The sequence below is a fragment of the Muntiacus reevesi genome, chromosome 1 (assembly GCF_963930625.1).
Source record: "Muntiacus reevesi chromosome 1, mMunRee1.1, whole genome shotgun sequence".
Taxonomy (NCBI): Eukaryota; Metazoa; Chordata; class Mammalia; order Artiodactyla; family Cervidae; genus Muntiacus; species Muntiacus reevesi.
In genome coordinates this window covers 51,214,954-51,238,018 of record NC_089249.1, presented here as the reverse complement: position 1 = coordinate 51,238,018, position 23,065 = coordinate 51,214,954, and the positions used below count along the sequence as shown (strand labels likewise).

The 23,065-nt window shown below is 36.8% G+C and overlaps 1 protein-coding gene across 7 annotated transcripts in view; it reads right to left on the bottom strand.

Moving 5' to 3' along the window:
- WNK1 (WNK lysine deficient protein kinase 1) overlaps positions 1–23,065 on the bottom strand; it is a 127,072-nt gene that overhangs the window by 89,477 nt on the left and 14,530 nt on the right. The gene's annotated exons all lie outside the window — the stretch shown is intronic.

Sequence of the window (23,065 nt, the reverse complement as noted above, 5' to 3'; positions counted from 1 at the left end):
CATTGACTATGCTAAAAGCCTTTGTCTGTGTGGATCACAACAAACTGTGGAATATTCTTCAAGAGATAAGAATACCATACCACATTACTTTCCTCCTGAAAAACCTGTATGCAGAACAAAAACCAACAGTTAAAACTGGACATGGAACAACAGAATGGTTCCAAATTGGGAAAGAATATGTCAAGGCTATATACTGTTATCTTCTATGCAGAGTATATCATGTGAAATGCCAAGCTGGATGAATCACAAGCTGGAATCAAGATTGCTGGGAGAAACATCAATAACCTCAGATATGTAGATGACACCACCCTTATGGCAGAAAGCAAAGAACTAAAGGGCCTCTTGATGAAAGTGAAAGAGGAGAGTGAAAAAGTTGGCTCAAAACTCAACATTCAAAAAACTAAGATCAAAGTATCCAGTCCTATCACTTCATGGCAAACAGATGGGGAAAATGTGGAAACAGTGTCAGATTTCATTTTCCTGGGCTCCAAAATCAATACAGAGGGTGACTGCAACCATGAAATTAAAAGATGCTTGCTCCTTGGTAGAATAGCTATGACAAACCTAGACAGGGTATTAAAATGCAGAGACATCACTTTACCAACAAAAGTCTGTATAGTCAAAGCTATGGTTTTTCCAGTAGTCATGTATGGATGTGAGAGTTGGACCATAAAGACAACTGAGTGCCAAAGAACTGACACTTTCGAACTGTGGTGTTGGAAAAGACTCTCAAGAGTTCGTTGGACAACAAGATCAAACCAGTCAATGCTAAAGGAAATCAACGCTGAATATTCATTGGAAGGACTGATGCTGAAGCTCCAATACTTTGACCACCTGATGCAAAGAGGTGACTCCTTAGAAAAGACCCTGATGCTGGGAAAGACTCAAGGCAGGAGGAAAAGGGGGTGACAGAGGATGAAATGGCTGGATGGCATCATGACATGAGTTTGAGCAAACTCAGGGAAATAGTGAAGGACAGAAAAGCCTGGCACGCTACAGTTCACAGGGACGCAAAAAGTCGGACATGACTTAGTGACTGAACAACAACAACATGGTGGCTCAGACAATAAAGAATCCACCTGCAATGCAGGAGACTCAGATTCAATCCCTGGGCTGGAAGAATTCCCCTGGAGAAGGGGATGGCTACCCACTCCAGTACTCTTGCCTGAGAAATTGCATGGACAGAGGAACCTGGTAGGCTACAGTCCATGGGGTTGCAAAGAGTCAGATACGATTGAGTGACTAATACTGCATGTATGAAGTGTACTCCGCCTCCTCCTTTTGCTTTTTTCTTAAAAAAAAAAAAAAAAAAAAAAGAACCTCTTTCAAGCAAAGTACCTCTTGGCCAAATATAAACTTGAACCAGAATTACAGAAAAGCACAGATCTAGATTTTGGATAAATTAAGGACTGTGTTGTACAAGAAGTTCTTACCACATAAGTTTTACAAACAACTAACATTTATAACAGCATTATGATATGGCTAAACTTTTGAGTATATACATGAAAATTTCCATTTAAGCCTATAAGTGTAGTAATTGCCTCTTTTTCTTAGTTACAAGAAAGACATTTTTTAATATGTTTCATAATTAAAAACAGTAAAATTCTATTACTGACATTTCTAGATTTCTTTTTCAAGTTTGCCACTTCATAACGATATACTGTGGTATTATGCCGTCCACAAAATTTATAATACCCCACCAACCCTAACAGAAACAATTTTATGTCCCTTTTTAAAATATTAGCTCTCTGTAATTTAAAAAGATCGAAAGACAATCATCTTTCGCATCTTAACAGCACATTTTCCTTAGTTTTCCACTGCAGCTGCAATTCATCTCCCTAAACACCACAGTTTCTAAACCTAGCTCTACTCGCCAAATAATATCAAGCAAATCATTTAATCTTTTGGGATTTCTACATCTTCACCTCTAAAATTAGAAGGACAAGATCAGGCAGAGCCAAAGATGTACTTAAGCTGCATTCCAAAAAAAGAGAGAAAGGAAGAAAATGAAGAGAAGGGAAGAGAAAGAGGGAAGGGAGTTAGGGAGGGAAGGAAGAAACAGACAAAGTAACCTTCAGGCTGTGAACTGGAATCTCCCAAAGGTAAAAAAAAAAAAGTTAATACTAAGGTATGGGACATCGAAAGATTTTTGTCACTTTAAAACAGTGATGAGCAGTTTCCTATAAGGCCTCTATCTCACAGAAGACATTTCATTCAACTAAACCAGTTGCTACATGTTCCTTTTAAAGCCCACCACACAGCTTTTAGACACACAAACATAGAAAGTGAAGACAGATTCACAGGGAAATATACTAAGCATGTTTACCATTGTTAACAAAGAAAAGACAAACAGCAAAGAGGATGGCTTAGAAGACTAAGGTGAAGTCTCTCTACCAACCTCCTCTGTTCACAAAACTTCAGTTTAGAAACCACTTTATCCACAAGCGGTCTGTCTCCTCCTACTCGAAGTTCCTTCCCATCCCTCAAGACTAAGCAGCAGGCACTGCCCACTGCCTACTTGCCATTCCCAAACTCCTTCTCCTTGCTAAGAGTGTTCACTTACTTGGTTCAAGCACACACCTTGTGACAGAAGAGAAGCGGGTCCTACCTCCAGTCCAAGCAAAGGAATCACGACTGGCCTAAACCAGTCAAGAGTCCCATTCTGGGATTTGAATTAGGCATGGGCACATGACCACAACTCTGGACAGTGAAACAAAAGACAATCTGAAAGAAATGGTTTCTTCTGCTGCTGAATACCATCCAGGACACATGTGATGCCTGAGACTGGCGCCATAATGGGCACTGGCCTGAGAACGTCAAAGATACTGCTGATGACGTGGCTGAATCAACCTATCTGGAAATGCCCTATCTTTTATTAAATATTATAAATCTTTATTCACTAAAGCTGGCCTTTTGGCTACTTGCTACCAGAAACATCCTGAAAACTCTCAGCACTTTCAGAAGACACTTTATCGTACTTTCAGAAGACACTTTTATCAAAGTTCAGTTCAGTTGCTCAGTCGTGTCTGACTCTTTGCAACCCCATGAATCGCAGCACGCCAGGCCTCCCTGTCCATCACCAACTCCCGGATTCTACCCAAACCCATGGCATCGAGTCGGTGATGCCATCCAACCATCTCATCCTCTATCCCCTTTTCCTCCTGCCCTCAATCTTTCCCAGCATCAGGGTCTTTTCAAATGAGTCAGCTCTTCGCATCAGGTGGCCAAAGTATTGGAGTTTCAGCTTCAACAATCAGTCCTTCCAATGAACACCCAGGACTGATCTCCTTTAGGATGGACTGGTTGGATCTCCTTGCAGTCCAAGGGACTCTCAAGAGTCTTCTCCAACACCACAGTTCATAAGCATCAATTCTTCGGCGTTCAACTTTCTTTAGAGTCCAACTCTCAGATCGATATATGACCACTGGAAAAACCATAGCCTTGACTAGACGGACCTTTGTTGGCAAAGCAACGTCTCTGTTTTTTAATATGCTGTCTAGTTTGGTCATAAATTTCCTTCCAAAGAGTAAGCGTCTTTTAATTTCATGGCTGCCATCACCATCTGCAGTGATTTTGGAGCCCAAAAAAATAGTCAGCCATTGCTTCCACCATTTCTCCATCTATCTGCCATGAAGTAATGGGACCAGATGCCATGATCTTAATTTTCTGAATGTTGAGCTTTAAGCCCACTTTTTCACTCTCCTCTTTCACTTTCATCAAAAGGCTCTTTAGCTCTTCTTCACTTTCTGCCATAAGGGTGGTGTCATCTGCATATCTGAGGTTATTAACATTTCTCCCGGCAATTTTGATTCCAGCTTGTGCTTCCTCCAGCCCAGCGTTTCTCATGATGTACTCTGCATATAAGTTAAATAAGCAGGGTGACAATATACAGCCTTGATGTACTCCTTCTCCTATTTGGAACCAGTCTGTTGTTCCATGCCCAGTTCTTACTGTTGCTTCCTGACCTGAATACAGGTTTCTCAAGAGGCAGGTCAGGTGGTCTGGTATGCCCATCTCTTTCAGAATCTTCCACAGTTTATTGTGATCCACAGTACGTGTATCTAGAAACACTATCACAGGACTTATCACTGACTATTTGCAACTTAGAATGGCTTCTTGATTTTCTCAGTGTCTGAGCTAAGAATATAACCTCAATACATGTTCCGTGAATAACTGTGCTGGTGCATGTGTGTAAGGTATATGTCTGACATATTACAAAACATACCAAGAAAGAGCACCAAATACATTTGGGAAATGTTGGTAAAAACTAAGTTAAACAGGCTTCTTTAATGCAGGACTTGTTATGAATCTACGATACACAATATCCACTCAACTCCCAAATGTTAGGAAAAAGCAAGTTCAGGCAACGGAAAGTAACGTGAACATCAAGTTGTTTCATAAAAACACATCGTGGCAGCACAGTAACAGAAGATTTATATGTATGACTGGGTGGGGAAATATGGTGGGTATATGCAAGGGTTAATGCAGCTAAATGCAGGAGTCAGTCAGATTATCCAAACATCATGATAAGATGGCAGCCCACATGAAGGCAGTGGGCTGACACATGATCCTCAAACATTAGCTAACCAAGTAGTCTAACAAGGCAAGAATATATGGATTTAAGCAATATGATGAACAAATGCAGAATATTTTCCTCTAATAAATAACAGAGCACATGATCATAGAACTTCAACTTCCTCTAAAGCAGATGACAGAAACCAACCATAAGTTATTCTCTGGCCATATGCAATAAACCTAGGATTCTGACTTGCCTAAATGAAAACATCTAAATACTAACATCTGAGTTTCAAAAGATTCTCCAACAGCCCAGTCAGATCACAGTGAGGTCCAGAGTAAACAAGCCCCAGCCATTTAACTGCTTATTCATTTTTCAATGCCTAATTCCAATGCCAACAAGCACCTTAAGGCTCATCAACTTGAAGAAAACACTTAAAATTAAGGAGCAACTAAACTCAATTAAAAAAAGTAACTGGAAAAAAGTAAAAGCTAGGAAAAGAGTTGAAAACGTAAAGTAAAAAGGAGAGAAAATTCTCAAATGAGAAAATCTTGTATATACGATACAAGATGACTTTTGTTTAAATAAAACCCTTTGGAAGTTAAAAAATATGACAGCAAAAGTGAAATGCAATAGATGGTCAAGCCAAAATTTTCTAAGAAGCAAACTAGAGAACAAAAGATATTAAAATACAAGAGAAAAAAAGACAAGGATATTATTAGACCATTGTTTTAGAAGAACCAACATACATATGTAATAACAGGGGTTCAGAAGAAGCAACAGGGAAAATCAGTTCAGTTCAGTTGCTCAGTCATGTCCAACTCTTTGCAACCCCAAGAACTGCAGCACGCCAGGCTTCCCTGTCCTTCACCAACTTCATGGAAAATAAGGGGTAAGAAATAAAGCAACAAAGTGAAAATTATCTGCTGATGGCCAAGGAATTTTCAGACACAAAGAGAAACATGGACAAATTAGGCCCACACCAAGGCACATCACTGAGGACAAGCAGAGAAAGCTAAAATCTTTGCTAGAGAAAAAGCATGTTACACGGGACAGAGAATCCTACCAGTATCAGACTTCACAGCAACATTGGAAGTTAGAACAAATTAGAGATTCTTTAGGAAAACTATTTCCAATCTAGAATTTGGTATCTAAACTGCCAATTAAGGAAGGGAAGAAAAGAAAAGTGAAGATACTCTCAGAAATACAAGGTTTCAAAAATATATGTATCTCCCAAATACCCTTTCTCAGACAAATATTAAGGTACACTTCAAAAATGAGGGAAGAGACCAAAAGAAACAGAATTCTGGAAACAGGACCCACCATTAGCTAGAGATAAACAAATTGAGTGAATGAGCGAAAGGAGACCCCTAACTCGGGCATCAACCTGGAAAGCAAGCAATATGGATTGGTGAACGTTAAGTTTCTAAAAGAGGAATCTCCAAAATGGAAGACTATCTAGAAGATTCAACACACTGACAGGAGATTTAAATAGCCAGGAGAAGAACTTAGGGGAAAAAATGTAATACACAGAAACTAAACAAAAACCCAGACATTTAACTCCAGAGAAAGCAAAAGTTGTACAATACATGAAAACTAATCATATATTACTAGGCTCAACTTTGCAGAGCATTTCCATAGTCATAAGGATGTCAACAAAGAGTCGGACACAACTGGGCAACTGAACAAGGATGTAAACACTAAATATTTCAACTTCTTTGCAGGAGATGACAGAAAAGGATGCATGATGGATGTGAGAGTAACCCATGGTGAGAATCAAAAAGATGGTATCAAAAATTGAAAAAAACAACAACTGTAGTATGTTAAGTAGATATATGGAGGTAAATATCTAAAGAAAAAAAAAAAAAGGAAAAAAAAAGAACCCTGAAAGTAGGTACCTCTGAGGACTAGGAAATAGGAAGAGGAAGGTGGAAAGAGAATGGTGGCTGCTTTTTCGGCAATTAGCCTCACAGAACTATTTATCTCTACCAATTATGTAAGCAAGCAACCTATCATAAAATTAAATGTGCGTCCCCAGTTATATATGTTTGTTACGGTTATAATCTGAATACATCGACTAAATGTTCCCTCAAAATGATGAAGTAATTTATGATATGGTTATACTATTATACAATAAAAGCTGCAAAACTGTCAGTGTGATACAGAAAACTATCAAGTTTTAAATTTAAGCAGGAAGGTGTAGGGGTGGTAACAATATTTCAACTTTTGCAAAAAAATGTTAATTTACGGAAAAATTCATTGGTGACTGACTGCTATGATGTGTACAGGGTTTCTTTCTGGAGTGGTAAAAATGTTGTAAAATTGCTTGCAGTGTAAGCTGCACGACTCTGTGAATATACTGAAAGCGAAGCTGTACACTGTGGGTGGGCGAATTTATGGTATATGAGTATCTCAGTAAAGCTACCGAAAAAATGAATGAGGAACACAGGCACAAAAACAATTTAGTGAAGGACAGTCTTTTCACCAAATGGTGCTATCACAATTAGATAGCCACATGCAAAATAATGAACTTCACTCTATACCTCTTACCATATTCAAATAGACCTAAATGCAAAACCTAAAATTACAAAATCTCTAACACTGGGTTAGGTGAAGCTTTCTTAGATATGACACCAAAAGGATAATCTAAAAAAATCAAACTGACTTCACCAAAATTAATAACTATTGATTCTTTAAAGACATGTTAAGTAAATGAAAAAAGCCACAGACTGTAAAAAAAACACTTATAAATTCTTACACCTATTAAAAGACTTGCATTTAGAATACATAAAGAACTCAGAAAAAAACAATCAATTTTTTAAAAGGTGGGCAAAAATTTTAACAAGACATGTCACTAAAGATACACAGATGGCAAAGCAGCACAAGAAAAAGATGCTCAACGACATTAGTCATTAGAGAAACACAAATAAAAACCATGTCATACCACTACACACCTATCAAAATACCTACAATTAAAGACTGACCATACCATGCATTAGTGAGAATGCTATATCAACTGAATTCCCATATCCTGCAGGCAGAAATGTAAAATAACACACTTAAAAAATGGCTTGATGATATTTCAAAAAATATATATATAATGTATACCTAACATATAGCCCCACCTTTCCATTCACAGTATTTATTCAAGGAAAATGAAGGTACATAACCGTACAAAAAACTTGAACACAAACATACATATCAGCTTTATGTGAAACAGCAAAGACTGTAGAAACCCAAATATTCATCAACAATAGATAAGCAAACTGTGATACAGCCATTCAAAATACTACTCAGTCATAAAAAAAAGAATGAACTACAGTTCCACACAACACTGATAGTACTCTAAACAGTTACAGTGAATATGGAAGGGGAAAAAAAAAAACCAACAGAGAGGCACAAGGAAACTTTTGGAGGTGACACGTACGTTCATTACCCTGAATGCTGAGATGATTTCATGGATCTACACATACATCAAAACTTGTTAAATTATACACTTTAAGCATGTGCAGTTTACTGTATGTCATATAAAACTTTTAAAATGAAAACATCATAGCAGAAATATTCTTGTTAAGTGATGAATTATATGACATTCATAACACATGAAAAGCAAATACAAACAAAACTGTAGGAAAAACTGACACAGACAATATGCTGTTCAGTCGTTAAGTCGAGTCTGACTCTTTTTCGACCCCATGGATTCTAGTCCGCCAGGCTCCTCTGGGATTTCCCAGGCAAGAACACTGGAGTGGGTTGCCACTTCCTCCTCCAGAGACTCTTCCTGCCTCAGGGATCGAACCTGCATCTCCTGCATTAGCAGGCGGATTCTTCACTACTGAGCCGCCTGGAAGTGGCTCACGAAGGTAAACAACATAATGATTTGATACTTGTACAAACTGACAAATGATCACCATGGTAAATCCACTTAATACCTATCACCAAACACAAGAAAATTTTTTTCCTCTGACAAGAATCTTTAAGATCTACTTTCTTAGTAATACTCAAATATGCAATGCAATATTATTCATTATAATCACCATGCTGTACATTAAATCCCATGACTTTTTTATAACTGGAAGTCAGTACCTTTTGATCCCCTTTATCTGTTTTACCCACTCCCCTGACCCTGACTCTCGTCACTACCAATCTGTTCTATATACAAGTTCAATGTCTGTTATTCTTTTTAAGACTCTACATGCAAATGAGGTCATATGGTGTTTCACTTTCTCTATTTCATTTAGTATAATGCCTGCAAGGTCCATCCATGGTGCCACAAATCGCAAGATTTCATTCTTTTTTATGAATAATATTTCATTCTATATAAATAACACAAGTGCTTTTCTTTTCATCTCTAGATCTTCCAAAACGTGTATACAGAGTATTACTATTCTAATAATGAAAATATTTAAAAACATTTTCTTCAACTTGAAACTGAGGAGAACTCAGGAGAATCAGATTTCATCTATGCTTGCAATCACAGCCTATCATATGGGATAATCTAAAACTTTTATCACGAACTTCTTGAGATGGTGGGGAAACTTTGTTCAAGAACAATTTAACAAGAGGTCCTTAACATTCAGAAGATAAAAAAGAAAAATTTAGACTATCAGAACTGAGTTGTCCAGTGATGGTAGCCACTAGCCAAACATGGCTAGTAAAATACTTCTTTGAAATGTTGCTGGCAAGGAATTAGACTCAGTATCTTATAATGGCCTATAATGGAAGAGAATGTAAAAAAAGAATATATATCTGTGTGTGTGCTGTGCTTAGTCGCTCAGTGATGTCCAACTCTTTGCCATCCCAGGACTGTAGCCCGGCAGGCTCCTCTGCCCATGGGGATTCTCCAGGCAAGAATACTGGAGTGGGTTGCCATGCCCACCTCCATGGACTTCTCAAACCACGGATCAAACGCAGGTCTGCCACACTGCAGGTGGATTCTTTACTGTCTGAGATACCAGGGAAGCCCAAGAATATTGGACTGAGTAGCCAATCCCTTCTCCAGGAGATCTTCTCAACCCAGGAATTGAACCCGGGTCTCCTGCATTGCAGGCGGATTCTTTACCAGCTGAGCTACCAAGGAAGCCCACTTGTGTGTGTGTGCATAACTGAATCACTTCTGCTATACACAAGATACTAACACAACACTGTAAATCAACTTATATTTCAACAAAAACTTTTTTTAAAAACTCAGGTATTGAAAAGAATGCATGTGAGTCAGTTCTAATGAGGTTGATGAAACTGGAGCCTATTACACAGAGCGAAGTAAGTCAAAAAGAAAAACACCAATACAGTATACTATCGCATATATATGGAATTTAGAAAGATGGTAATGATGACCCTATATGCGACATAGCAAAAGATACAAAGATATAAAGAACAGACTTTTGGACCCTCTGGGAGAAGGCGAGGGTGGGATGATTTGAGAGAATAGCTTTGAAACATGTATATTATATGTGAAACAGATTGCCAGTCCAGGTTCAATGCATGAGACAGGGTGCTCAGGGCTGGTGCACTGGGATGACCCTGAGGGATGGGATGGGGGGGAGGGAGGGAGGTGGGAGGGAGGGTCAGGATGAGGAATACATGTACACCCATGGCTGATTCATGTGAATGTATGGCAAAAACCACCACAATACTATAAAGTAATTAGCCTCCAATTAAAATAAAAAATGAAACAAAAATTTTTTTAAAATAGGATTATTCCATTTCTTAAGGGGAAAAAAAAGAGTCTTCTCCAACACCACAGTTCAAAAACATCAATTCTTCAGCGCTCAGCTTTCTTTATATATAGTTCAACTCTCACACCCATACATGACTACTGGAAAAACCATAGCTTTGACTAGATGGACCTTTGTCGGCAAAGTAATTTCTCTGCTTTTTAATATGCTGTCTAGGCTGGTCATAACTTCTCTTCCAAGGAGCAAGCATCTTTTTTTTTTTTTTTTTTTTTTTCTCTTTATAGACTTTCTTTTTTTTTTTTTCTTTTTTTTTTTTTTTTAAATATTATTTTATTAGTTGGAGGCCAATCACTTTACAACATTTCAGTGGGTTTTGTCATACATTGACATGAATCAGCCATATAGTTACACGTATTCCCCATCCCGACCCCCCTCCCACCTCCCTCCCCACCCGACTCCTCAGGGTCCTCCCAGTGCACCAGGCCCGAGCACCTGACTCATGTATCCCACCTGGGCTGGTGGTCCGTTTCACCATAGATAGTATACATGCTGTTCTTTCAAAACATCCCACCCTCACGTTCTCCCCCAGAGTTCAAAAGTCTGTTCTGTACTTCTGTGTCTCTTTTTCTGTTTTGCATATAGGGTTATCGCCACCATCTATCTAAATTCCGTATATATGTGTTAGTATACTGTAATGTTCTTTATCTTTCTGGCTTACTTCACTCTGTATAATGGGCTCCAGTTTCATCCATCTCATTAGAACTGATTCAAATGAATTCTTTTTAATGGCTGAGTAATATTCCATGGTGTATATGTACCACAGCTTCCTTATCCATTCATCTGTTGATGGGCATCTGGGTTGCTTCCATGTCCTGGCTATTATAAACAGTGCTGCGATGAACATTGGGGTGCACGTGTCTCTTTCAGATCTGGATTCCTCAGTGTGTATGCCTAGAAGTGGTATTGCTGGGTCATATGGCAGTTCTATTTCCAGTTTTTTAAGAAATCTCCACACTGTTTTCCATAGTGGCTGTACTAGTTTGCATTCCCACCAACAGTGTAAGAGGGTTCCCTTTTCTCCACACCCTCTCCAGCATTTATTGCTTGTAGACTTTTGGATAGCAGCCATCCTGACTGGCGTGTAATGGTACCTCATTGTGGTTTTGATTTGCATTTCTCTGATGATGAGTGATGTTGAGCATCTTTTCATGTGTTTGTTAGCCATCTGTATGTCTTCTTTGGAGAAATGTCTGTTTAGTTCTTTGGCCCATTTTTTGATTGGGTCGTTTATTTTTCTGGAATTGAGCTTCAGGAGTTGCTTGTATATTTTTGAGATTAATCCTTTGTCTGTTTCCTCATTTGTTATTATTTTCTCCCAATCTGAGGGCTGTCTTTTCACCTTACTTATAGTTTCCTTTGTTGTGCAAAAGCTTTTAATTTTCATTAGGTCCCATTTGTTTATTTTTGCTTTTATTTCCAATATTCTGGGAGGTGGGTCATAGAAGATCTTGCTGTGATTTATGTCGGAGAGTGTTTTGCCTATGTTCTCCTCTAGGAGTTTTATAGTTTCTGGTCTTACATTTAGATCTTTAATCCATTTTGAGTTTATTTTTGTGTATGGTGTTAGAAAGTGTTCTAGTTTCATTCTTTTACAAGTGGTTGACCAGTTTTCCCAGCACCACTTGTTAAAGAGATTGTCTTTTTTCCATTGTATATCCTTGCCTCCTTTGTCAAAGATGAGGTGTCCATAGGTTCGTGGATTTATCTCTGGGCTTTCTATTCTGTTCCATTGATCTATATTTCTGTCTTTGTGCCAGTACCATACTGTCTTGATGACTGTGGCTTTGTAGTAGAGTCTGAAGTCAGGCAGGTTGATTCCTCCAGTTCCTTTCTTCTTTCTCAAGATTACTTTGGCTATTCGAGGTTTTTTGTATTTCCATACAAATTGTGAAATTATTTGTTCTAGTTCTGTGAAAAATACCGTTGGTAGCTTGATAGGGATTGCATTGAATCTATAGATTGCTTTGGGTAGAATAGCCATTTTGACAATATTGATTCTTCCAATCCATGAACACGGTATGTTTCTCCATCTGTTTGTGTCCTCTTTGATTTCTTTCATCAGTGTTTTATAGTTTTCTATGTATAGGTCTTTTGTTTCTTTAGGTAGATATACTCCTAAGTATTTTATTCTTTTTGTTGCAATGGTGAATGGTATTGTTTCCTTAATTTCTCTTTCTGTTTTTTCATTGTTAGTGTATAGGAATGCAAGGGATTTCTGTGTGTTAATTTTATATCCTGCAACTTTACTATATTCATTGATTAGCTCTAGTAATTTTCTGGAAGAGTCTTTAGGGTTTTCTATGTAGAGGATCATGTCATCTGCAAACAGCGAGAGTTTCACTTCTTCTTTTCCTATCTGGATTCCTTTTATGTCTTTTTCTGCTCTGATTGCTGTGGCCAAAACTTCCAACACTATGTTGAATAGTAGTGGTGAGAGTGGGCATCCTTGTCTTGTTCCTGATTTCAGAGGAAATGCTTTCAATTTTTCACCATTGAGGGTGGGAGCAAGCATCTTTTAATTTCATGACTGCAGTCACCATCTGCAGTGATTTTGGAGCCCAAAAAATTAAGTCTGCCACTGTTTCCCCATCTATCTGCCATGAAGTGATGAGACCAGATGCCGTGATCTTAGTTTTCTGAATGTTGAGTTTTAAGTCAACTTTTTCACTCTCCTCTTTCACTTTCATCAAGAGGCTCTTTAGTTCTTCTTCACTTTGTGCCATAAGAGTGGTGCCATCTGCATATCTGAGGTTATTGATATTTCTCCGAGCAATCTTGATTCCAGCTTGTGTTTCTTCCAGCCCAGCATTTCTCATATAAGTTAAGCAGGGTGACAATATACAGCCTTGATGTACTCTTTTTCCAATTTGGAACCAGTCTGTTGTTCCATGCCCAGTTTTAACTGTTGCTTCCTGACCTGCGTACAGGTTTCTTAAGAGGCAGGTCAGGTGGTCTGGTATGCCCAACTCTTAAGAATTTTCCACAATTTGTGGTGATTCACATAGTCAAAGGCTTTGGCATAGTCAATAAAGCAGAAATAGATTTTTTTTCTGGAACTCTACTGCTTTTTTGATGATCCAATGGATGTTGGCAATTTGATCTCTGGTTCCTCTGGTTTCTAAAACCAGCTTGAACATCTGGAAGTTCTTGGTTCATGTATTGCTGAAGCTTGGCTTGGAGAATTTTGAGCATTACTTTAATTGTGTGTGAGATGAGTGTAATTTGTTATACATAAATATAATTAATATCAAGTCTCTCACTACAATTTTACTTCCACCTTGTTTTCCTTGAATTTCACTTCCATTATGTTTTCCTTGAATTTTACTTTGATGTCTTATTTTCCTTGAATTTCACTTCGACATCTAAATTCTAATCAATTTCACTGACTTAGGAATCCCATAGTGACATACTCAATGACATACACCAAAGCCCCATAGGAGGATCCTCAATTTTAGAAACATTATTCCACCAAATATTTTCCTTGGTTTTCTCAGCTATAAAATAGAAATGACAAGATACTACATACAGGGTTACTTAGGGAACTGAATGAAATGATGTACTACAGAACATGTAAAGTAGTACTATTACAGAGCTACTTGATTAAACAGTTATCTACCCTAACTGATACTATACAATTTTCTCTCAGGATTCAAATCCAAGACTCAGTGAAATGAAAATCAGGTCATGAAAAAACCTCAGAAGTTAATTTCCAAAGCCTAACCTCAGAAGTTAATTTCCATATTGTGTGTGTGTGTTAAGTCTCTCAGTCGTGTCTGACTCTTTGCGACCCCACGGACTGTACCTGCCAGGCCCCTCTGTCCATGGGATTCTCCAGGCAAGAGTACTGGAGTGGGTTGCATTCCCTTCTCCAGGGGATCTTCCCAACCTGGGAGCTCCCATATTGCAGGCAGATTCTTTACTGTCTGAGCCACCAGAGAAGCATATGATTATGACTTTAAATTACATAAAATATCACACTGTACTATGAGTATATTGTCATTTTAAAATTATTTCATTGATATTTAAAATAACCCAGTCCAAAAAAAAAAAAAAAAACCCAGTCAACTATACAAATTATCATTTTGAGATGAGGAAAAAGACTTAGAATTTAAGGAAATGAGAGGTCCAGAGTCACCAATAGTCAGTATATTCCAAGAGAAGTTCATTTTAATCCTTACATTAAAAAAGTAAGCCACAAATTCCATAAAAATGCAAACCTGGGAGCAGAAGGATGGGGAAAGAAGGAATCTGACAGGACTAAAAGACTGGCAAGTTTGAGTTAAATCTCTCTACCTACCTTGAGGGTTAGAACCCAAAAGGAAAGAACTTATTTAAAATAGCAGCACATGTATGCATTAAAATTGTATATGTTTTCTACAAAATACCTTTAAAAACTCAAATGCAAAAAGGTGCTTAAGGGTTTTTGTGCCACCAGTTTCTGTCACAGCTAATGCCAATCTATTAATAAGGGACTAAAGAAAATGCAGAAATAAAACTAACATCATTAAATTATCTACACTGAAGACTAAGCAACTATAGATTTTACATATGCCTAACTTCAGATGTTATTAAAAATCATTATCATCTGTTCCTCACTAAGAATGAACACTATGTTCAGAGCTTGTGTTACCGGCAGGACTAAAATTCATATGGCCACTATATTTTTAATTTTGGGGAAAATATTTATCAACAACTTACTGCTTGATTTAACTAACTCAGTTTATTAAGGAAAAAAAAGAACCCAGTTTCAAGTTTATACTTTAAATAAAGTGTTTTCAAAGAGTAGACTGTAAATCACACACACACACACAAATGAAACTGAAGAGATACATAACTCTTCACTGGTAAGGTAATTTGTCAAACTTCTGTCATTTAAAATGTGTATACGCCTGGTCTAAATGTAAACTGTATTTCTTAGAATAGGGCTCAGTTAAAAAGGTTTGAAATCTTTAAAAGTTAAAAAGGAATCTTCCCTGGTGGCTCAGACAGTTAAGAGTCTGTCTCCAAAGAGAGAGACCCAGGTTCAATCCCTGGGTTGGGAAGATCCTCTGGAGAAGGAAACGGCAACCCAATCCTGTATTCTTGTCTGGAAAATCTCATGGACAGAGGAGCCTGGGGGGCTACAGCCCATGGGGTCACAAAGAGTAAGACATGACTGAGCGACTAACACACAAAAAAGGTTTGAAAGCACTGCAATGCAGTCTGTGTGTATCAAACCTTCTAGGCATCAAGTGACTAGAGGAAATCAGGCTGAATCAAAGTAAAAATCTTCCTTTTTGATTGTTCATGCGGAAACAAAGCATATTTAAGGCAACAAACAAAAGCTGAAAGGACCCTTAAACAATTTCACCACTCATTTCATCAGTAAGACAACATACTCACCCAAGGTCATTCTTCTATAGTTAGCATTAGGACCAAGTTTCCCATTTTAATTCTCTTTGCACTGTATTAGGCAGCAGAAAAAATGCTATCAGTACGTAAGTGCTAATTCTGAATTTCCTATTTTGGTTTCTAATAACAAAAAGAAACTGCAGTTTAACACATGCAGCCATTTCCTCAAGCACTCTTCTAGTGGATTAATGACCACACCAGCTCTCCCATTAAGAGTTTTTCCCAGCTAGTTACCTGGTACTTAGCTTTTTATGGCCCTTTCCTTTTCCCATTATGCTCAGCAGTGCATGCAACACACTAAGTTTAGGAATGCAACTCACTGCTTTGGAAAATGCATGACCAGGGCCACAATACAAATGAAAATTTCCTAAACTTCTACATTCTGTCCCAATTTTAGAAGCAAAGTACTACAAAATTCAAATGGGGGGTTTTGGTAATCTGTGTATCTCACTCAGTATGAAACATTATAAATATTTTAAGTGGTCTCGTTCAGAACAATAAACCTGGATGTAAATACAAAAGACTTCATTCCCATCTACTAACAAATCTTCATCAACTAACTGAGTCAGTAAGAAAAGAAATTTGCAAGGACTGCAGTCTAAACAAGGGTGATCCCTCTACAAAGAGCAAGAAACACTAAACCCTGCCCGTGGTGGGCGTAACATCACCACTCCATACTGGAGTGGTCATACAAGCAATGACTGGTCTCCACATTCCTCCTCCTAACAGTCATAAAGTCATAATATCATCTGCAAGGAATCCCAAAAAAAGATACCTCAAAATTATTTCTATAAAGAATATTAACTGCTCACCCTTAAACAATTCTATTAATGATTACCATCAAAATTCCAGATTTAAAAAACTGCTAAACACTGGGAATGGTTGAGATATGGAAGTTATTTCTTTTGATTTCTGAGCCTTACACTGAGTAGTCAAATTAGTGTAGTACATAGAATATTTCAAACAAATGCAGGGAAGAGGAAATGGGAGTTGACTGAGATAGTGTCCTTCACACTCAAACAAAAGAAAATGTCTTAGTTATTTTTTACTTCTCAAACTTCCAGGGTAATGGTAGAGATATTTTTAAAAACAGTATTTTTATTCCAGTCCATTCAATTCACAAGACTGTATATGGATTTTCCTCTTAGAATATTAAGTGAAAGAGAATTTATAAATAAAGAGATGTATGTGTATATTTTAAAATTATATTCACAGCAACATATTTTATTTTCCCAGCAGGGGATTCCTCATATGCAAATAAAAGAGTTGCCAAAGTTCACATACTAATTCTTCTAAAATATAACAATAAATACAGTGTTCAACTCTTTTGAGAGAGTTGACAATATGATCATCACTGTCAGGAGAAATATATAATCAGTGGCAGTTTTAACAGAAAAGAATGCCATCCTCCTGAATGTGGGGGTGGGGCAGGAGCAACAGGAATCAATTCATTTTCCATTTTATAGTAGTAAAATCAGCAGAAGTGCCCATTTCCATTCCTCCAACAATATTCCCCACTGTTGCTTACTCCTCTCTCATGTTTATTCCTCCCTCAGTTCCAAGATTTTCCTAAGTTTTAATTACCTGGCAATATGTGACTTTGACAGTAATATTTTTTGAACCCCACCCTGGCCCTCTGGTGGAGTTCACCATGTTACCAGGGAGATGTTATACCTGTTACTAGACTATTACCAGTATTACTAAGAATTTAAAATTTTTGTTCTGCAGTTTAGAATATATATTCTTATTGGTTTTTTTTTTAATCTTTTATTTTTCCATAGTTTGGTTACGTTAATCTCTTTACAAAATGGGTATGTCCTATCCTACATTATTAAATCATTCATAATCCTAAACCCTAATCACATAGAGTGTTTCCTTCAATTTCAAGAAATCACTTTTTAACAAATTACTCACCTGGTATGATAATCTAGACACAATATGTCAACTTTTCTAGGTTTATGTTATATTTGTGTGCAGGCATGCTCAGTTGTTCAGCCACGTCTGACTCTTGTGACCCTATGGACTGTAGCCCGTCAGGATCCTCTGTGCATGGGATTTCCCAGGCAAGAGTACTGGAGTGGGTTGCCACTTCCCCCTCCAGGGGATCTCCCTGACCCAGGAACCCTTGTGTCCTGCATTGGCAGGCCAATTCTTTACTGCTGAGCCATCTGTGGTCATGTAATCCAAGCCTTTACCTTCCACATTTCTTCTGAATGAGCACCTACTTTGTATAGTAGGTCTTTGCATTCTAGTCAACAATTACAACTCTCAAATAGGATTACCAATTAATTTTCTATAGTCCATATTCTTTTCTAAATCCCATTTTCTTTTACTGCCTTTGGAAATCCTTGGAAAACAAGTAATTTCTCTCCCAAAGCACCTGCCCTGTTACAAATTTCATACAAAGCAAGAACAATACATTGAGATTCAACTTTGACCTCATGTACCTAAGACACAACATCAAATGCCAGGTTAAAAACTGAAAAATTACCAATTTGGCTTTTGGGTCACACACAGACTACCTACATTATCCATTTTAATGTGCACTGCTAGATAATTATAAAGTCTGAAGAGAAGCATACTGGCTTTTAAAACACGAACAAAAAGAAAAAACAGAAACAAGAATGACTTGGACTCAACTCCCACTTCCATCACTTGCCAGTTGTGATCTGGGCCAATTATTTAATTTCCAGTCTCTTCACCTGCAAATGGTGACTGATCTCTATGTGTCACAAGAACTAAATAAGACTGTATATAAAACATAGTGCCTGGTCAATAAAAAGTAGACCCTAGAAGGAATTGCTAATGAAAACACAACTTTGTCATAAAAACACAGAAATCTAAAGCAAACTGAATTAAAAATCACTGTGTCAAAAAAACAGTATTACCTGACATACCATTTAACTCATCACATTAAGTAATGTCTTAATTTACTCTCTAAAACTATTTGAAAGAAAACAGAAATGAGGAAACCACTAATGTGATTGCAAAAGTAAAATTTTAAACACTGACGAGAAGCTATACATTCATCAAAAATCTGTGTATAAGTTAAAATTTGAATCAATACTATAGCATAAATATGTCCACAACAACACAACAAATTTTAATACTAAGAATAGAAAAATAAGAAATTAGAAATAGTTACCTAACTTCAGAGGTAAGACTTGCTACAATTAAAAAGTAATGAAGAAAACAGAATAAAGTTCTGAAGACAAAATATAAAGCAATGAGAGTTTCACGATAATAAGGGCAGTGAAGTCTCTCTGAGGTCACCAAATCTCTTTTGGAAAATAATCTCACTATGTGTAGAAAGTACATAAATGTTCATACTCTCAGACCCAGTAATTCCATTTCTGAATTTAATACTAAGAAAATAGTTCTGAACAGTGAAATCTGAGGTATTAATTCATGTTTTGTTCACAAAGCAACAGGTAAATTCTTTGCCTCAATTCCCAGCCTTTGAAGTCCCTAGCCTCCAGGTCTTTTGTGTTATTTTAGAACCAGCAATTAGAAGGCAATCCCTTCAACTGGGTTCTGTTTGAGAAAGCACAGCCCAAAGAGAGACACCAGAAGCAGGGGTGGTGAAAGCACTGAGGAGTTTGAGGAGGTAGAGATGGGAGGGAAAGAAGGGGATAGGAGGATTCACTAGACCATTATTGGTACCCTTACACTGACTGGGAGGTGAGCCGGTAAGGGGAGAGAAAATGATGGTAATTTTGCTTCAAAAATTCTAGAGAAGATCCTATTACCCAACAGTCCCTATAACTTGGCCTTCAAAAGAACCTTCCAGGCTTAACATAAAGGAGCATGTCATTCAAGTGTTGTACATACTAACTTAAGATCAAAATGTCAGTTCTGAAACTGACATCACAAAAGCATATGCAGCAGTACTAAGAAGCAAAAGCAATTATACAGTGAATAGGATGCGCGCGTGCACACACCCCCCCCGCCCCCCCCCCATGATCCCAGCAAAACATAAGTTCCAGGAGGGCAGGGTTTTTCCTCTATTTGCCAACTAAGTACCTAGCACAAAGAGTTTATCAGTAAATATTTGTTGAATAAATATAAAACCCACCTTGGGCAGGGAGAAACAAAAGGAAAGTATTCCAAAATGATACATCAGCATTACTTTTTTAGTGATGGAATTTCAGCAGGATTTAGTTCCAATTTTTCCCTGTCCTCTAAGATGTCTTTGAGCATACACAACTTGTATAATGGAAAAAACAATTAGGAAGCAGTGCACTTTAAATGCATTAAGAATTTCCTGTACTTTTAAAACTTCTCTGTAGAGTTCTACAGTAGCTTGGGAGTAGACTTTGCTAAAAATTTAAATAAAGGAAGCAGATTTAAGTTATCTGAAGTGGATAGGAAGAAAAAAAAAGCACACTAGGCTTTTTCCCCTGCAATTTAGTCAATGTACAAAACTAAACTTCCTCAAAAAACTTTCAATGTACTGTTATTAAAGCCCCTAATACTCAACTTTTACAAACTTCTCAACCACAGTAACTGTTCTAGAGGCAAATGACTGATTTAAAATACTCTGACCATTCCCAAAATCATAAGAGGCAGTGAATGAACTCTGCTAATCTCTTGACAAAGGCTAAAGGTGAAAAACTAATCAGCTTTGCAATGTATCAACCATGACTTTTAAACTTCTCTGTTCAGAGTGATCAAATGCATCAGTGATCGGTTTCCAAGATTTAGCCGCACTTAATGTAGGTATTTGTGAGACAAACATTCTGATTTTCTCTTATTGAAAACTAAGGAGAATTAATACATACTCAAGTAGGAATTCAAGTGTTTTACATGCTAACTTATTATTAAAATATGAGTTCTGAAACTGATGTCATAACTGCATGTAGTGGTTTAAAAGTATCAAAAACAATTGTAACAGTGCACTAATAATATTTTTATCTAAATATTTAGTACTTTTTAATCTAAAATTTCAAATTTTTAACATAAGAAATGCTCTTTTCTATATAAATCAGGAAAATTGTGTGACCTTAACAGTATATTAACAGCGACATTAACACACACGCCAATTATAACTATGAACAGAATTTGTTGGTTTTGATCTAAAGACCTCAAATGTTTAAGGAAAATGTTTCTGCTATGCAATGAAACCAGCAAACTGTAGGACCATACAATATGATCACCACTATAAAAACAAAAATCAAACACATAAAAATTAGACTGTTACAAATCCTAACAATGCTTATCTGTAGATGAAGTGACGTATTCTAGGTAATTTATATTTTCTCTTTGCCCTCTAATTTACTAATTTTTATGAGAATGCATTACTTTTATAAAATTTTCTTATAAACCTTTTTTTGTCTGTGCCTTAAGGAAGGTTGTAAAATCTATGGTGGAAATAAATGAAGCTTATAATTCAGATAACTGAGTCAAAATCAAATTAATGGGTAGCTCTAAAAAGTGACTACCAAAATGTCCTTATACAAAAAGAAAAACTGTTTTCCATGGTCATTAAACTACCATACAGAGTTTGAAAAGCTTTGTCTTGGTATCTCAAATATTTTACAACTTTATTAAAGCAGGTAGCTACATCTTCACTAATCTTTTCAACCTTCTTTACTGTACAGGAACAGTTAGTCAAAACATTAACTATTTTGGAGAAACTTAATGCAAATAAGTTGGTGAACTATAAATAATGTCTCTTTTTATAAGCAAAAGATACCAATACATCAATGTAACCTATTTATCAATATCATTAAACTAGGAATATGGACACCAAATTAGCCAACAACTTTAAGAAACCACAGTGGCTATTAATGATAAAAGAATATAAATAAAGCAGCAAGTTTACACATTCAATATACATCCAGACATGCATTTTATTTGAAATAAAATATTTACAGAAAATATTTCAAGATATTTGCTGAAAGACTAACTTCTAACATTCTCCTGGCAACAACTAAATAAAGTATTCAAAGAGCAAGATCACAAGAAATATTTCTGATATAGACATGTTGGTAAATAACAAAAGATAAAATTTTAATGAACTGGATGCCAATTTTCATAATAATCAGGTATTAAAAGCACCACAAGCCAAAAAGAAAAGATATTTAAAAACCCAAATTTCTGTGTTCAGCAACAGCAAAAGAATTATGCTTTGCAAAGGGTGCTAATGAAAGAAACCACAAAAAGGAAGGTGCTAAGATATTTTTTTAAAAGGAAGTAGTAAACTTAATTTACTGCAGCATCAGCTCTCTTACAACATTTTAACAGAACAGTCTAGGTCAGTGGTAGCCAACAGAAATATAACGTGAACTATGCTGCAATTTTTCAATTTTAAATTTTCAGGTAGCCATATTTTAAAAAGAAAAAAATTAATATTTCCTCAATATATCCAAACATTATCATTTTAACATGTAATCAATTTTTTAAATTGGAATCTTTTAACTTTAAAAAAAAATACAAAGTCTTCAAAATCCAATGAGTCTTTATTTTAATACACAGCCACCAGGGAAGCTCTTTTTAATACTCAGAATATATTAATTCGGATGCTAAATTTTCATCAGAAAAAGACTGAAAAAAAACCCCACTAATTATTAGGTCGATACAAATGTAATTGCCATTTTTTGCATTGTTGAAATTAGCCATTTGATACTGGAATACATTCTTAAATAAATGTGGTTATGTTATACATTAATACACATTTCTCGTTTTGTTTTTTTTTGCTAAAGACTTTTTACTTGCTGTTTATTTTAGACTATGGAAATGATGTTAAACAAAAAGTGATTTCGAGCAATTTTCTTACTCAAGTTCAAATTAGGTCATAAAGCAGCAGAGACAACTCACAACATCAAGAACACATCTGGCCCAGGAACTGCTAACAAAGGTGCAGTACAGTGGTGGTTCAAGAAGTTTTGCAAAGGACACAAGAGCCTTGAAGATGAGAAGCACAGTGGCTAGCCATGGGAAGTTGACAACGAACAATTAAGAGCTGTCATTGAAGCTGATCCTCTTACAACTACAAGAGAAGTTGCCCAAGAACTCAACCATTCTATGATCATTTGGCATTTGAAGCAAATTGGAAATATGAAAAAGCTTGATAAGTGGGTGTCTCATGAGCTGACCGGAAATTGAAAAAGTCAGCATTCTGACGTGTCATCTTCTCTTAATCTACACAATGAACCATTTCTCTATTGGATAGTGACGTGCGACAAAAAGTGGATTGTATACGACAATTGATGATGACCTGCTCAGTGGCTGGACCAAGAAGCAGCTCCAAAGTACTTCCCAAAGCCAAACGTGCACCAAAAAAAGGTCGTGGTCACTGTTTGGTGGTCTGCTGCCCAACTGATCCACTATAGCTTTCTGAATCCTGGTGAAACCATAACATCTGAGACGTATGCTCAGGAAATTAATAAGATGCACTGAAAACTGCAACACCTGCAGC